This window comes from Strix aluco, chromosome 7, assembly GCF_031877795.1.
Source record: "Strix aluco isolate bStrAlu1 chromosome 7, bStrAlu1.hap1, whole genome shotgun sequence".
Lineage (NCBI taxonomy): Eukaryota > Metazoa > Chordata > Aves > Strigiformes > Strigidae > Strix > Strix aluco.
In genome coordinates this window covers 17,639,373-17,657,244 of record NC_133937.1, presented here as the reverse complement: position 1 = coordinate 17,657,244, position 17,872 = coordinate 17,639,373, and the positions used below count along the sequence as shown (strand labels likewise).

At 35.7% G+C, this 17,872-nt stretch overlaps 1 protein-coding gene and 1 long non-coding RNA gene across 7 annotated transcripts in view; both read left to right on the top strand.

The window, feature by feature from the left end:
• The window catches only part of ADK (adenosine kinase), a 290,826-nt gene that overhangs the window by 51,856 nt on the left and 221,098 nt on the right, over window positions 1–17,872 (top strand). The window lies entirely within an intron of this gene.
• LOC141925865 (uncharacterized) lies at window positions 1,772–14,612 on the top strand. 2 transcript variants are annotated; one of them, XR_012623971.1, is made up of 4 exons: window positions 1,772–4,073; window positions 7,512–7,594; window positions 8,731–8,863; window positions 13,936–14,612. It is a non-coding gene; the product is annotated as an uncharacterized LOC141925865 (long non-coding RNA). The 2 variants fall into 2 exon arrangements; XR_012623970.1 differs by lacking the exon at window positions 13,936–14,612 and adding an exon at window positions 9,605–13,923.

The following is a 17,872-nucleotide window of genomic DNA, read 5'->3' as shown; positions in this document are numbered from 1 at the left end:
TGTCCAAATACATGTGTTAGTGGTTGATGTAATTTATGGGAGTCTTTCCCAAGTTGGAAGGATGTGCCTGTGTCAAGGGTTGGACACTGAACTATTAAACTGTGTGACTCTGTTTATATACTGTCTCTACTCTGACAAAAACACCCTGCAAAATTCTTTAAAACCAGTTCTTTTTTTATTTCTGCTGTATTGGTTATTGCAGATGGCAATTACAGTACAGCAGCCTTTTTTCTCCTTTATTTTCTTTCGTGATTTCTTTCACACCTGCCACAGGAGCTTACCATGAGTAGAGGTCACTATTCTGGTATCCAAAAATTTAAACCGCTCTATTTTCTGAGGAAATAAGACATCAACCAAATGAATAGAAGGGAGAAATGTAACTGAGTATGAATAAAAAAAAGAGGGAGGAATGAACAGGCCTAAAATACACAGAGAACAGTTGTTTGGTTCTTGGAGGGTCGGGGGAGGAGTGTGTGGGTTGTAGCTTTTTTTTTTTTTTTTTTAAAGTATATACCAAGAAGACACTGAGTTGTTCTCTACATAAAAAGCGATAAGGAGCTACATAGTTCAGGAAAAAAGCATTTTCAACCTTCAGTAAATATTAGCAGGATTTTAGCAATAGAATAAACTTGCATTACAGATCTTGTAAATATTACAAGTCGTAAAATCGTATATTTGATACTTGAAATTCAGTATTGGTTTTGCACAATTAACTTGTATGTGCAGCTGCTCTTTTCAAAGTCTTTGCTAGTACTGCATTTCCCACCAAGAATCCTATATTCTCAGATGGCTGGCTGCTCGGTAAACTGTGTTTAGAAATAGAAATACCCAAATACCCTACTTAGCTGTTTTACAGTTGCTCCAGCAGAATCACTGTAAGTGTGATTAACTTCTTAAAGGGAAGATGCTGCCACTGGATGGTGCTATTGTTATGTTATTTAACTTACATTCTGTGATAATGTGGATGACATGAAATCTCCACCCCTGTCCTCCCCAAAGATTTTATAAAGGTCTGCTGCAAGGAAATACTATCTATACAGGTCACAGTGCCAATAGGAAAATAGTCATCCATAACCTGTACCTTCACAAAGGTTGGTCAGAGGTAACTCTGTCTTATGTGATCTGTATTTGAGCTTTGCAGATGAATGTTTAATACAAGTTTGAATGAGAGCCTGCTGCTTGGTAATACGGTTGTTTTTATGGAAGCTGATGTTCTTGAGGAATGGGATATATTTGAGCCAATCAGCTCTGTGAAATCTGCATATTCATAATATATCTAATTATCCAGAAAGAGATGCTGAGTTACTGAAATTGTCACTTTGAACAGTTTCCTAACAAGGGGACTGTCTTTTAAAACGGCAGGGGTTACATAGTTAGCTACCTATTGCATTACAAAAAAAAAAAAAGTTTTGACTGTTTTATGCAAATACACTGCATTACCTTGTATAAATGAGAAGGTAAATCAGCTTTTGAAAGCCCTTCATGTTTTTTGAGGGGGGAGAAAATGAATGCTTCTTATAAATTTGCATTTCAAGAAGTAAATAACTACTTTGAAAAGGTGCGCCTTCTTTTAAAGATTGCAGTTTGATAAGGTAGAGATTTCAGAATTAAAATGATTTTAGACATTTCTGAAATTCATCTTTGAATGTGATATGAACAACTGGAAATGTACTCCAATTTTCCTATAAGATGGTTTAAAAACAATTTATTTTTTTGTGCTTGGTCTCTCTCCCACTTTCATTTTCTTTTATATATCTGTCCACAGGAATTGAAGTAAATTTTTTTAAGAGGCCTGGGAGAGGAGAGGAAGGAAAAGAAGTATCTCTAGAACATAAGAAAACTATTGCTGCTGTCAGTCCTCACTTCAGAAGAAATTATGAGATCTGGCAAGACACCATCTTGTGTGTTTGTAGCCTATCTCTTTTACCAATTGAGCTATCCTGTATCTGTCTTCTGATAGTTTTTAAGCTCAGTGGGCAATATTTCATAACCATATTTGACAGGGCAGCAAAAATGTGTAGGATCGTAAGTTACTTCAGGTTTCCGTCAAGTTAGTGGCTTGATAAAGAAGAGAGTCCAATGGAGGGAAAGGTGGGTAGTATTCAGACAGTATTTGCTCCCAGCAGCATATTGCCTAGTTGTCTGGAACAACCACGATGCAGGGAACCCCAAATCAGCAGGTCCTCTTTTATCACCCACCAAACACCTAGGTTGGAGGAGGTGGGAGAAGATGAGGGTGAAGAGGGTACTGTGGTGGGACTTCAGGAACATGACAGAGAAGTAGGAAGGTTTAGACTAGATATTAGGAAGTATTTCTTTACAGAACGGCTTGTTAGGCATTGGAATGGGCTGCCCAGGGAGGTGGTGGAGTCCCCATCCCTGGAGGTGTTCAAGAGGCGGGTTGACATAGCACTTAGGGATATGGTGTAGTTGGGATCTGTCAGTGCTAGGTTAATGGTTGGACTGGATGATCTTTAAGGTCCCTTCCAACCTGGATGATTCTGTGATTCTGTGAAGTAGCAACTATAGAATATGCTTTCTTAAAAAATGAGACTTCATTATTTATCTGATCAAGAAGCAGTTTTACATTCAGCAGGTAAATCTTTCAATAGGCTACTTGCTGGATATGCTCATTCCTTACTGAAATCAGAAGCTGTTAACTTGCTCCATCTGCATCTTGAAGACCTTAGTTTGTTTGGGCTACATATGCTGCATCTGCCCTGGAGTTCTAACTTTCACGTTATTACTTGTACTTTTCTGAGATTAAAGTAGCTATCTTTTTTCTTTTTCTTTCTTTTCTTTCTTGTTTATTTGGGGTTTTTTTAAAATTTCTTCTGGTTGTCAGATAACCTGTTACAAAGTCTCTGTTCTAACAGGAGTAGATTTCAGTCTGCTTCTTTTGGTGCAATTATTTCATATGCTTAATGTTCATTTTTCTCTTTTCTGTCTCAACCCATTAACTCTTTCACTGTGTTTATTTTACTTGCTGTTGTAGCTGTTAGCTCTGTGTAGCACAGACATTGTTGATGGTGACTTAACCTTTTGAGATAACAGTAAGTATATACTCTTACAAAGCAATGCTATGTATCTTGAGTTCTCTGAGAGAAGGCAGATCTTTTCCTAGAGCTCTGCTCAAGAACAGGGGTTGGGATGAGGCAGGATGAAGTTAGACTGTGAGGAGCTGGCCTAAAGGGCAGACAAACTATTTCTGAGAGAAGTCTTGAAAATTGTTCAGAGGTTTAAGGACATGGTGCAGTACTGTTGGGTCTAACTGGAGATCCTTGGTGCCACGTGGGGAGCAAGAGAAGGTGTAGGGAATCCCTGGTGGAAACTGAAGTGCAGTGGTTTAACAGGAAGTTGGCCAGCGTACTTTGGAACTTCATGTGAGGGTTTTTACAGCAGTGACAAGTGTTACTGATCTTATATTTGTAGTATCTGTTGGGCTGAAGGTTATGGGATGTACTTACTTGTAACAGGCTATCTATATATAGTTATGTTGCAGGTGGTAGAAGTTGAAAAGACATCCAGAGTATTAGGCTAAGTATGTCAAAGGTGTAATCTAAAAGGATTATGATTTAATGGATCCATTTCTCTTGCACTGAGGGTTGAAAAGATGGAGAGATTTAATTCTAGTTGAAAATCCCCTTTGTTATTACTCAGTTCTCCGCACAGTAGCTGGTAGAAATGTTTAAATATTTTTAATAGGTTATGTAACTCTTCTCACTTGATACAAGCGAATGGATAGCTAAAGATACTGTTATTTTTCTAAGTTTCCACTCTCCACTTAAGTTTCTTAAAATCCCTTAGCATAAAAGGCCTAAAATGCTTAAAAGTAAGTAAAGATCTTAACTAATGTTAATCTTACTGCATCTAAAGGCACTGCAGTGTAAGCTGGATGACTCCTTTTAGTGTGATATGTTTTTATTTCTTCATCTTTTGAATACTTGAAGGTGGTGTTTCAGAAGTTAAAAATGGAAGAAGCCTTTGCATTCTTTGTGTCCATCTATTTGGGACAAACTGAGATCGTCTACAAGATCAAATACCTGCAAGAACATGTGTTCTTGTAATTGAAGGTGGGAAGTCTTCTGTGGAGTGTTTATTGGACAGTGTCACGTGTGTGTGAGTTATTAATGAAATTTGATTAATACATTTTATAATTTCATTGATCATACTTTATTTTGCATCTTTGTGTAGGGTCACTATAAAATAATCGGTCATTTAACAGGGGAAGAAAGCTGACATTATGTATCTGTAGATTTTTTCAAATTCTGCATGTTATATGATAGAACCAAAAATGAACTGTCCATACAAAAAAGTTTCAATATGAAATTTATGAATTATTGTAGTTAGATACATGGCTTCAGATACACCTCAGTTTTTCAGGTTTTTTCTTGATTATCGGGTCTGCATGTGGAAGAGTGACTATGTTCTATTATGTGACTGCTACCATGCCCTCCAGCTTCTGTATGAAATAGCTAAGCAGAATTATCACTTGTTTGAAGGAGTATGAAATCATAGATACATTCCCACATGGAAGTCTCATATTCAGTGTGTCATAGGTCTGTCTCACTTAAATTCTTATTACTAGAGATTCATTTTCTGACTGTAATGAGGTAACACATCACAAACTCATGTTTTAGTCAGTGTGATTGTGAATATAGATGGGGTATTCAATAACCAAGATGTAGTAGTAGCATATGTCTTTTTTTAAATTTATAACGTACAGTAGTCATGATGGATTTCATAAAACAGATATTGTTTCAGAGCATCCAGCTTAATTTGATAAATAAAGAGAATTCTTTAAAGATACCATCTGTTCAGGCCTTGTGTCCAATATCTTCTTAGTGTAACTGATGAATCTTCTCTGATTATTAGAAGTCTCTTCTCCAACTTTTTTCCAGTTTTCAGTTTATTTTAACCTTGCTTTCCTAACTATATTTTTTCTTGATCCATTCTTTTACATAAAAGCAGTTAGAACTCAGGGTTAGACATTAGTGCCCCATGTTACCTTTACTCTCCCTTATGTCTTGGGTTACTATTCAAACTCTGTATCTTGTAAGATTGAGAATCCTTAATAGGTGTATTTTAAGGAGCGGGAACACTGGCATTTTGTACTGCTCCTCTGATGTATTTTTTTTTTTAACATATATCCTGGATTCTTCTTCATCTATTCTCCATATCACAGTTGAGTTAAATATGTAAGCTGGCTTTCATTTGTTACCCTGTTGTTCCACTCTTACTGTAAGATGGGGTGCTGGAGTTGTCCCATTTTGGTCATGCTATGACTGGTTCCTGTCTGTGGGAGCTCTGCCTTTTACTGTGGGGAGACACATGCACAAGTAGAAGAGGAGTGAAAACCTTGGACTTCTTCCAGAAAGAGCTTGCCTCATATGCTGTCCTCCTCTTCTGGTGTAAAAACTTCAGTGTTAGTGATGTTGTCCCAGACTTGACGACAGCCTACAAGTATCTTGATAGGGAGAAAATGCAGAGTGTTGGAGAGTGGTTTTTAGTATAAAAGAGAAGCAAACCAAGATTAAACCAATCTGGGAGCGTAAGACATGCAAACTGATCTAAAATGAAGCATGCAGAAATAGGTAAGCTGGTTGGATGAAGGAATGAAAATCCTGCAAGCGGTATCTTGACAATTATGAAACAAATTATTTTTCCTTGTTAAGTCCTTAATAAACTGGGGCAAGGGAAAGCATATGCAGATGTTACATTGTGCATTAAACCCCCAAAGCAGCAATGAGAGGGAACACAGTATGTAAATTTCTCATATTACATCAAGACTTGTCTCTGAATACTTGGTGTTATTTAAAGCAACTTTGTTGCATTGGGTGAACTTTGATCCTATTGAAGAACATTTGATCATGTTAAGTGCAGACTTCAAACTGGTGTTTATCTTGAAGAAATGTTTGCAAGTAAGTACTATATGTATATCTAAACAATCTAAAATTACTGGTTTTAGTGTGCTATATGTTGATATGCAAATTTCTCTTAGCCCAAGGAGTGTATTTACTGCTTACCAAATTGTGCTTGATGCTTCAGTTTCTCTTAGCAGAAAGAAGCATTCATTTTATGGACTAGCTTTTCTTCCTGCTCTTTCATCATGAAAATGTAAGTTTGGAATGAGGCTGTGTAGGCTTGGCCTTAAAGGATGCAGAGTGCTGTTACCCTGACCCTTTCTGGTGCTGACACAATGGCAAGTCATTTACTCCAAGTAATGTACTTTGGGACCAGTCCCTGCTATAGCCTTATCTCCTCTGTGTACTTTGTAGTGGGAAGGTGAAATGACGTCTATGTTTTTGGGAGAAGAGAGTATTGTGGTAGTCTGAGGTATAGTGCTACCTATAGTACAGTTGGTTACTACAGCTCTAGTAATCAGCCCTGTTCATGTAGATGCCACTTTTTTTTGGTTTAAGTAGACTGTAGGTTATCTAAGCCGTTCCGTGTTAATACATAAATGAAGGGTGCTTAATTAAACTGACTCATTGGATTTACATACAGCAATAGTAGGTGGGAAGATGATGTTATATATAATCCTAAAAACACAGCAGGGTGTTAGCCTTTGAGGAAAAGACCCTTAGCTAACCTGCATGCTGTCTGGACAGATTGAACTAATGTGTTCAATAGATGTATTTATGCTAGTGTCTAGTTTGGATTTCCTCTATTTTCTTCATTGAATCTTCCAGCTGTCTCCACTTACTGCACTTGGCTTTCCATTGTAGAGTGATCTCTGAGCCCATGAACTGAATTCTTTTTGGGCAGAACAAAAAAGAAAGCATGCTCCAGGAGCATACCTTATCAGCCCCAACTGCTATGAACTCAGGCTATGGGAGTAGGCAAGAGCTAGTCAGACAGATGCCCCAAAATACTTGTATAGTACATGCCTACTCCTTAAACCCAGCTAATTATCTGGCTCTACCATTGGCTCTGTACATACGAGCTTGAAATTATTTTTAGACCTAGGATTTCTTGGGACAATGTGCTACCCATCAAGCTATCTGCATAATTATGATGGCATTGTTAAACCTTTCAAATATGAGACTGCTGGTGCTAAGCTCATAGTGGTTAATGTATATAGAAGCTTTTATCATCTTTGAAGAATAAACAAGTGAAGACATGGTGAAGAGTTCACCACTCTGTTCTTGGAAAAGAATAACCACCAATGGGATTTAAAGATAAGAGAAAAAATCAGGACTGGTCTGGAATGCATGTACTGACTGCTAGTAATGCTTGTATGTTTGTTTAGGGATGTTGCCATACAGTTAAGATTTTACAAAAAGCTTGCTCTTCATAAACTGGAGTCTGGAGTAGTAATATCCAGTTGCTGCCCTTTTTACAGTTCAAGATAAGTTCTACTTTTAGCCTTAAAGGTACAGTTGAGGGAGTACCTGTTTTTTCCTGGCAGTGAACACTATCAGTTTACCAGTCTATAGGGAAAATTTGTGGCATGTGCTGTGTTATCTTATATTCAATTTCATGTTTGGATTATATTTTTTTTGTTGCAGTCCTCCAGTCCTTTAGGATTTTGCCTGCCTGTGTGCAGTAACTGGGAGAGACTTTCCCTTCAGTGCATAACTTGGTTTTGCATGTAAGTCTCAGGCTTGTTGGAGGTAATGGTAATGCTAGTGCACCAGGATTTGTGGTAAAGTGTGCTGTGCTTTTAGCGGTATTAAAATATATTCCATGCCTGCCAGGCAAATCATATTCATAAACTGAAGTTCATGATGTGGAATGAGATACACAAGAACTCTTTGAGTACTGGTTTTCACTTTCTTGTGTGTTCTGGGACATGGTGGAGTCCCTTAGGTCATCTAATACATTTCTTAATATTGCAAGAACTTAAGACATTTTTGATTCTTTCTATACTATTTTTTGTTGACCATTGATTCCCCCCCTTCCCCCCTTCTCCACCCTATCTATGGCAAACCTGGTATTTTGTTAGGGTACGTTCAGGCTAACATTAGCAGGAAGGTATCCTAGTGTGGATTTTGGTCTGAAAGTATATGTTCTATGGCCAGTCTGGATTATCAGTGGTTGCCTATAGCTATGGAGAGGATTGTACTTTAAATCAAATGGTCCATATGTTCTTGTATTGTTTTGTATTTCCATTTTTGCCATTTAGTGATGTTTTGCTGCCTTTAATAATTGGAGGGCAAGGCTGCCGATCACTAAAGCTACTGAAAAAGAATTATCTTTGCAGAACGTATTTCTAAAAACATCACATGTAATGCAGATTTTAGGCTTAGCAGCAATAGCACAAACACTTTTTATAGAGACTTTAATATCACTGCAGGGTTTTTTTGTATAATTCGTATTTTTAATTTCATTTGCACTACTTAGATGTCAGAGTAATTGCTGCTTGCAAAATCAATTAAGTAAAACAAAGTTTACAGATATTAGATAGCAATGGAACATGGAAGAAATTGGTGGGAGTAGCAAGAGAAGGAAATGCAATAGTTCTGTGTTTGTACCACCCACGTTGTGAGTGAATTAAGCAGCCTTATTTGGGAACTGCAGCCCTCTGAACTCTTGATACATGAGAGAAAGTGGTGTCAGTTTTAACAGAGGGGAGGAGGAAGTTGTTAGATGAGGCACCTACCATCTTCTCTGAGGTTTTGGTTTTATTTTGTATTTACTTACTTCGAAGCCTGTTAATTCATCTTCAGATTTCTTGTACTGATAACCTGTTTCGTTGGGCTTGGTTTTATGTTTTCTGTTCTGAAGTTAGACTTGAGCATCTGGACTGAGGCCTGATTCTCTACTGTAGAGGATTTAAAACTTTTTGGATGACTCTTTCCCTCAGCCTGAAATGGTTTTGGTTGCCATATGTTGAGTTACCAGTGAACTTGAATTTCTGGTGAGTATTGTTATTGTATCACTGTTGAGTGAGAGAGAAATCAGTTATATTCTTAAACTTCTGGAAGAAGTACCAACATGTATCAAACTGTCAATAGACTAAGCATGAAAATACTGGCGTACTTCTGTGGATGCAAGGGGGTTGATAGTACATTTGGAGCACTGTGGTGAAGAGCAGCATTTTGACCTTTTATGTGCTGCTTGTGGGTTATGTTTCAAGGGATTTTGGAGGTGGAGGCATGTGTCTTGTTTTTTTGGTTTAGTTTTTTTAAAAAACCTTATAGCTAAATGTTCTTAACTTGTTTAGATTCCTATGGTAATGATGGTGAAGTCGTTGTAAAATTAATTTGCTAGCCTTCCAGAGGAAGGACTAGCATGCTTATTGTAAATTACATGCATCAAATTGATTTGAAATTGGACCATTAGTTACATTGATTTAAAGTGCCAGAAAATTGATCTAAATTTCATAACTTAAGAATGGAACTAGTTTCTCTTACTTATGGGAGGATGATTTATTTAGAGACCAACTGGAGCATGAGTACTTGTATAATAAAGTAGATAATGGAGAGACAGCAGTGCTAGGAAAGAAGTAAAAGGGCTATCACAGTTTGTTCAGGGAATAATTTCAGTGTAACCCATTGAAAATCAAACATACCTGATTATTTCTGGATCTCTTGTTAAAATGTGTCTCCACATACTGTCACATTTTTAACAATTGCATTTCTTTCCTTTCCTTTTTTAGCATGCTTTGAAGCTTCAGTTGGCAAGCATTGTGTCTAGTTAATAAAACCTTCTAAATAAATGACTTTTCCAATTGTAATGAATGAGATGGTACGCTAGCATAATATATTCAGAAGATGATGCTGATTAGGAAAATTTGAAAGTTTAGTATACTGGAAAGTTTGAAAAGGTGTCAGATACTGAAGTTACCCTGAGAAGCAACAGTTGGAGGAAGCATGTGAAAATAAAATTTGAATTCTGTTTTTGTATCTACGCCTTTGCAACTGGGGGTTCTGTTTTGGGTAAACTTAATCCTGTGGCTAGTTTTTTGGAACCAGCAAATACAGTTAGATCATGTTCAAATGCGCACTGTTTATGTTTTGAATCAAAGTTAAATTGCACAAATTTAAGAGTATAGCAGTCTTCAAGCAATGTAAATACAAAATTTCCAGGTGTATATGACATTGATAAATACTCTTATGTTATAGAATATTTGTAACCACTTGAGACAGTTAATTCTGTTTCCTCAGATAATTAATTAATAGTAAAAACAAATGTATTCGTTTGTTCGTGTAAGCTGTGACCTCTGGTCCACAGTGTCCTCTTAAACTTTAAATATTTCTGTGTAGAACTGAATGTGAACGTCTTAGTACTGAGCTTTTTCTCACTTGTCTGAGATGCTTAATGCTGCGAAGAACAGACCTGGATTTGTGAATGTCCAGTTTCTTACAGGGGACTCATGCTAACGTTAATACTATGCCTTACTGAGACTAGAGTTTTCACGGGGCTGAGCCACCTGGAGGTGCACAGAATAGCATCCTCCATTAATGGTCATGGAAATGCATGAGGGGAGCCCGAGAACCAATTAATTTCGCTAAATATTTTCTTGATGCTGAAGGGTAGTGGTGATGCATATGCATTGAATTAACTTCTTATCAGTCTCACCATTTTGGTGTTTCATTTTGCCAAAAATCATGTTTGTTACATGGTTAACGAAACCGCATAGTTATTCATAATTATTTCAAACAGAGAACTGATTTTCTGTTAATTTAGTGTGAATAGATTTGCTGAAAGTGCTCATAATAAGCATACAAAAAGTAAATGAGAACGTTATGATCAATTGTGATTATTACTATTGAGTTTCATCATAGTCTTAATACCCTGTGTGTGCAGAAAGCAACGCTGGTGCTAAGCTGTATGAGTAAAAAACGTGTCTATATTAGATAAATTTTAAAATATTTAGGAGGGACTGGTGCAGAGTTTGAGGAGAGCAGGGGGAGGAAAAAAGATTATGATGGGGGGGTTTGTACCTAGTTGTTTTGAAGTTATCTAAGTACATGGATTCAGAGAACTGAGTAATATGTGTGGGTTATTAGACAAGTTATGGCAGTTCTAAACCTGAAACAATCTTTGAAATGGATCAAGATGCACTCACTTTAACTTTTCCAAGCTAAATTCAGCAGTCTTAATGAAAGAAAAAGATAAAAGTGAGTGAAAACGGTAGGCAAAATCTTAGGTATGGGGATATTGAATTTAGTTCTGGTAATAGAAAAATACTGTAGTTATCGATTATAGTAGGCAAGTAGGTCAGTTTTATTAATGTGTTTGCTTACATTTTATGTTTCTGTAGATTCTGTGAGAAAGATTACAAGTATTTAGATAAAATCGGGGAAAGATGTTTTAATCTTGGTAGTGAATAAAGCAAGCATTGGGAGGTGGGGAGTGGGGGGGAGAACCAATGATGTTATTAAAACTTTTTGACTCTTCTTTTGTTGTTAATTTACAAGAAACAAATTTTAAGGTTTAACCTCTTAAAATCATGATTTATGTTTATCTCTGAAGTTGTCCACTGGCTGTTGCACTTCCCCTGCTTGGTATTCATTTAAATATATAAGAAAATGATTTTTAAAAAAATTTTTCTACTGGTTGCTAAATTCATTAATGGTTAAGAAAGTAAAAATAATGACTCAAAGATTTTTTGTTTATGTAGTAAATGCATCTTTAAAAAGTTGCGTTCTAACTTGCACTGTAAGTAGTACCATTAGTAATGAACATCATAGAGGAACCTGACAATGTATGAATTATTCACTGGTAGATTATTATATCTTTGTTGTTAGCATGCAAGATAATGAACATAATTACTGTGGCAGCATACTCAGGGGAATGTGCAGTTCTTCCCTCTGTCTAGACTGGAGTTACCATCTAAAGGAGTATTAAGAAAATATGGATGAGGTCTCATAGCTGAGTTGCTGCTGCTTGTTTCCTTCTGCTGCTTTAGTAAATGGATATCCTTTGTACACTTTAATTTTAAAGGTTTGTGGGGGTTTTTTTCGGTTTGGGGACTTTTTTTTCCAATTTCTGAGAATAGTAATCGTCTTCCTGTTCTCAGTCTGACAGTATTACTTACTGACTAAAAGGATTTGATGTTTAATTGTAGCAGGATTGTAGATTTACCCTCTTCTATTAGAATGGTCTATTATAGTGAATTAGTATAAACAATCTAATTGCTTAGGAAATCCAGGGTAAAAGGTTAATCAGCAATTTGCCTTTCTTTTAAGGACTTAGCTTGTTATGATTTACTTGTCTTAAAGAACTTTGCAAGGCATTAGTTTGTATGCCTCTCTAATCTGAGGCTGTCCACCTGATCTTAAGCTTTTTGATGAACCAAGTACTTCTGTCTTCTGTTTTATATTATGATAACGTAAATTATCTGCAATAAGCCATCCTAATTAAAGTTGGTAAATCTACAGCTCTGCTCCAATTACACACTAATCAATTATACACTAATTTAATTCTACTTAGCTTGATACAGTGCATCATTAATCAGGTTCAGATTTAATACAACAGATTTACTGTATTAACCAAAAAATTGGTGCATTCAAATGGGGGGAGATGAAGTCACGATGCCAAACAGTGTACAAAAATACTTTCTTATCAGTAATGTGTTACAAAAGCTTTCATTTTTCCTTGGGGCGTATAACTAAAACTAGTTCTTTCTTTGTGAGCAGATTATTGTTATGAGCTGAAACCACTGATAATATAATACATTTAAGCAGATCATGGTGGTAGTTCTGAATGCTATACGTAATTATCTAATATAGGCAATTGTCTCACTTCTAATGTTATTTAAATGATTAGCTGTAAATTAAATTTGCCAAAAGTTGCAATGCCCTTTGTGGTAGAACGGTAAAAACTAGTGGCCGAGTAGATGTCGTTCCATTCAGACTTCTAAAACCTTTACCTATATATAACTCTTTGTCGAAGTTTAATTTATCTGCTCCTCTTACCATTGGGACTGCTGTTTTGGTGGGCTCTTACATAGCCATATGTGCAAGAAGGCTATCTACATGCTCTCTTTTTCCCTCTCCCTTTGCAAGGCGTAGGAATGTCTGAAATCTGCCACCTGGAGACTCTATAAGTTTGTGAGTTACAGGGTGTAGCTCACCTGAAAAATACAGATACCACACAAAACTAATATGGTTTCCAAAAGTGCTCACAAATAAAGACATTAACCGGACAAATCAAAAATTCTGAAAAAGAGAAAAGAAAGAGAGCCCAGCAAACAAAAGAAGACAAGGTCTGCACATGAGGTCACTTAAAACCCATTCCTTTTGGAAATAGTTCAGTATAACTAGATAAGGGTTGAAGGGGAATAAGGGACTTCAGTAGGTATTTCATAAAGTAAGATACTAGGTAGAAACTAAATTAAATAATAAATGAAATTAAATTTTATTACTGAGAGGAAAGTATGATAAGTTTTCAGATACCTTTGCAAGAGAAAATGCAGGAGGACAATTAGGTTGTAAAAAATTTTTGGAAGCCATTACTGGAAAACAGGAATAAGAGAACACATGGAAAATTGTCACTATCCTCAGGCCTCCTGTTCTGGATAACATGCATCTTTACAAAGAAAGGGAACTGAAAAAAGAACTTTTTGAGATTCTCCCTGTTCAGGTACAAAAAAATCATGACCAGGATTTATTGTCTTCTGCTATATATGCCCTTGGTCTGTCCCTGTTCAAGATTTCTTCTGATGAAATGCGTATTTAAAAATTCTTAAATCCAGATGGTTTGCAATAAAGGCTTTGGAAAATATGCTTATTTGTCTTCCAGTATCTTAATCTGAGGCTTGTATGTGATACATTGATGATTGTCTGTCATTGCCATTGCTGTCACATTTCTGTCCTAAATCTACAAATCTTTTTATAAAAATAATGTGTTCAGAAGATGAACAGCATCTTCAGTTCACTTTTCCAGGAGATTTGCAAGGCAGCCTTTTAGAGCTCTTTAATTTGTAAAGGCTTGATTTAGCTTAATAATCTTTGCCAAACAAGTTTGACTTCTCTGTTACAGGATCTGAAACTGAACCGAGGAAGAAAAAAGGTCTTTGAAACTTCTCTGGATATTGTATACTTCATTTCATGTTTTCGGGATGTGTCTTTGTCCAGTGATATCTTGTATTTACATTTTGGGGAAATATTTGTGTTTTCTATGAGTTAAGCTAACAAATGTGCAGTCAAATATCATAACAATGTGATGATTGCTCATGAAACACAAGAGTTTACTTTTGGGAGTATTTTTAGTGTGGATGTGTCTACTCGTTATGTCTGGAAGTGATTTAAAGTAATTGGCCTTGCTTTAGGTTAAAACTGACCAACAACATTTATACAGTCAGCTATTGCCATGTTCATTAAGGTTACAGTAACTGTCAGCTGTATGATTGTCTTAAATTCTTCAGTCTTGATAACAGGTGTGTGTCTCTGTGCTGGTGTTTTTTGGCAATATGATCATACATGATTTTTTTATGTAGAACTGTTCAGAGCACAATATGAAAAGAATGGTTTTTGTGTAATGAAAAGATGCCGTTGTCTATAGAGCATCATACACTGTGGAAGATGAGCTATGTGAAGACGAATGAGAAGAGACATAGTTTAAAGTGAAGACAGGGTTCCTTTACAGCAGAATTGAATAATCTTCTGGAAGATTGAATTCTAATCTTTTGTGTAAATTTGTGAAATTTCACACTTCCCCCCCCCCCCCCCCCCCAAGTGTTTGACTTGTGATCTTAATGTGCTGAGTACATAAAACTGTAAGTAGATGAATGGAAATTATACTTTGAACGTATTAGGTACTAGATAAACCTGGATACAGAGAAAAACAGGTCCTACGCATAACAAGTTGAGCACTCAAAATCAATATATTTTTTTTGCCCTTGCTTCCACAGAAAGAGGATAATTATACCTTTAATCTCAGAGGGATCCTATGAAAATACATTTGTTTATACTTTAATACAAGTGCTTCACTATAGAAATTTATGTCTCAAAATACTGCTGAGAAACCCAGTAAGTCTAAGTGGCGTATGTAGAAGGTGTAGGGCCACAAGCTGAACAGAGAGATGAAATAGAAAGCAACACACAAGAATAAGCCGAAGTCTTATTTCCAGCTTTTCCTAACTTTAAAGTGTTTGACATGGAACTTGAGTGATTTTAACATAAGGATTTTGTGCGTCATTAATAGTTTCATATGTTTTGTATAGCTGTCTTCTGGGTACAAACTCGTTTTGCATTGGGTTGTAATTTGAAACTTTAGTAATTTTGCTTAAAGTTCAACTGTTTCCACATTAGAATAGATCAGTCAACTGAGAAATCCCCAGTCGTAAATCCAGGAAATAGAAGCTAACCAAAATGTGTTGGAAGTTCATTTTATACTTTTTTTTTTTTGTAGTTGTATATGGAATGTGTGAATCGTGAGAGATCTGATTGTGTAATATTACCTGTTGTCTCAAAATAGATGTTATATATTATGTTTTAATGAATGATTTTAACTCTGCTATGAATTAGTAAAGGAGAACAGTTACAAGTGGAGAAAAAGAACCTCATGAATGAAAATCAAATTACTATATTTTATTAATGAGGTGATAATTTATAATGGTATAATTACGTTCACAGTATATGACTAGTTGTTTCAGGAGTTAGTTTTTAATAAAAACATGGACACATGCATAACTTACACTGACGCTCTTAGGTGTGTGCCACTGTGCATGAGAATGTTCTGTGTAGCGTGCCAGTAGCTCTCATTGCAAGTCATTTAAAAGTAGCAAGTGATACGTCATTTCCACAGCAGGAGTTTAGATTTGTGTGATATAAAGGCAATAGTTAAGTCATGATCTATGCTAACTTTCTACCATCTATGTTTATGCAGTAAAAAAGTGTATGTACTTGTGTTCCTAGTTCTATAGGGAAGTAAAAAACTTCTGTGAAAACTGTCTTAAATCGCCTTTGTGACTGATGGCTTACTATTCTATTTTCAAAACAAGTATTTGTAAATGTGTGAAGAATGTTAGCTACTTTCAAGTTATGATGACTGCTGCAAAAGTTTCCTTATGTTTTCAAGTATTTTATATGATGTACATTGTTCATAATGAACTTCTATTTAACGTTTAAGATTATAATTTCCCTCTATAATGAATGAGTGCCTATTAATAAAAATATTTGTTAAATAAAAAGTTTTGTAAAATGGACGCAGTCCTCAACAATTATGGAAAGTTAATTGAACAGTTATAAAAAGTTACTTTTTAGAAATAAATACATATTAGCAATATAAATATGTTTTAAGAATAGTATAAATGTTCCAGATGTTCCCAGTATTCACAATTGACCACAATTACATATTGCTGGGAAGTTGTCTCCCTCAAAAGCAAGTTCTGCACATATAGTTGTGCCTTTGAGTATGTTGCAAAGCCACAACATAGTCACTTTTAAGCCAGAAGAAGAAGAGATCAGGGACGTAAGAGCATAAGCTGACAGTACTCTGATTCTAGACCAGTTAAACTGCCATGTGTTATACATAGACAGATATCTACACTGTAGCAAAATCCCTGTATTTATTTTGCAATATATAATACATGTTTTATATATATGTATGCATACATACATTTTTTCCAGATACTTGGTTTTTTTGTTTGTTTTTATTATTACTTCCATTTTTATTGTTATTCTTGTATGAGTAAAAATCAGAGTAAAGTGGTTTTGGTGACCATATTTGTTACTTCTGTATCAGCTCCTTAGATATTATTGAAGGAGAACATGTCTCAGTATTGTTTCGTTACAAGAACGCAGGCTTTAAACACAACTTGCATTTGGCTCTGTTTTGACAATAGTAGTTAATATTGTATGGTTTTTGTTAAAGCACTGTTGAAAAAAATCTTATTGAGTTATTTGCAATGTTTTTTTTAAAAGATGTTTTAAGATTTCACATACAGTTTAACTGATCACAGATGAAACTGTAAATTAATACCTCATGAGTTTTACTGACTGCAGCGCATTGTTTGTAATTCAAAGCTGCTTTGTTCCTACCCACTAGGAAAAGACCCTGTTGAAGCAAACAAATTAGAGTTCACCATGATATCAGACTGTTTATTAAAACTGAAAACTCTAATTTTGAAGTTATTATTTCACTGTGACTTTCATAATAATGTATTTAGAACATATTTTTGAAAAGCCTAAATCTTTAGAAATTGAAATAGAAAATAGAAAATTGGTTTAATTGTTGGTCTTAATCCACCTTGGTTGAAATTTTGTACTCAAAGAATTACATGGCATGCAAAAAGAGAAAATGTTGCAAGTTGCCTCAGTTCAACTTATTCTTTGATCAGATGCATTTCCATTCCTATTGACTTGAATATGGTCTTGATACAAATAACAGCTCTGAATCAAAAAGCTTTAATGTATATTTTGTGTATAAAGTTTAATTTTCTTACTACCACTGGTCATTCTTAGCAAGAGAGAGTCAGGATGAATATGTTTGTTTTCATCCTCCTTTTTTGTCAAGTCAAAGGATTTGGAGGGAGGCCTTTCTTATACTTTTACTATTTTTACAGTATAATTAGTGAGTAAAAATTGGAGAGGGAAATCGTTTTACACAATATGAGACATTCTTCCTATGGTGAGCGTAAGTCAGGAACTCCTGATAGAAAAAGATAGGCTTTGTGAACAAAGTCAGGTTCTTGCAGAGGTGTTCCCCTACAGAGTGGCATATACAAACTTACAGGGGAGTTAGGCACCATCTTCTGTCAGGTAGAGACACTCTCTTCAAGCTCTCCACTCAGTAATGCTCTCTGTGGATCATCCCACAAGACTACGGAAAATATAGCTGAAATGTGTTTGAATTGGGTAGTATTGCTGTAATGCGGTGAACATCACTGGCCAGCCTTTGGCATAAGGGCCAAACATTTTTTTTTTTGCAAGTGGTTCAGCCACACTAACATAAGTGTTAGTCCCAAGAATAGACA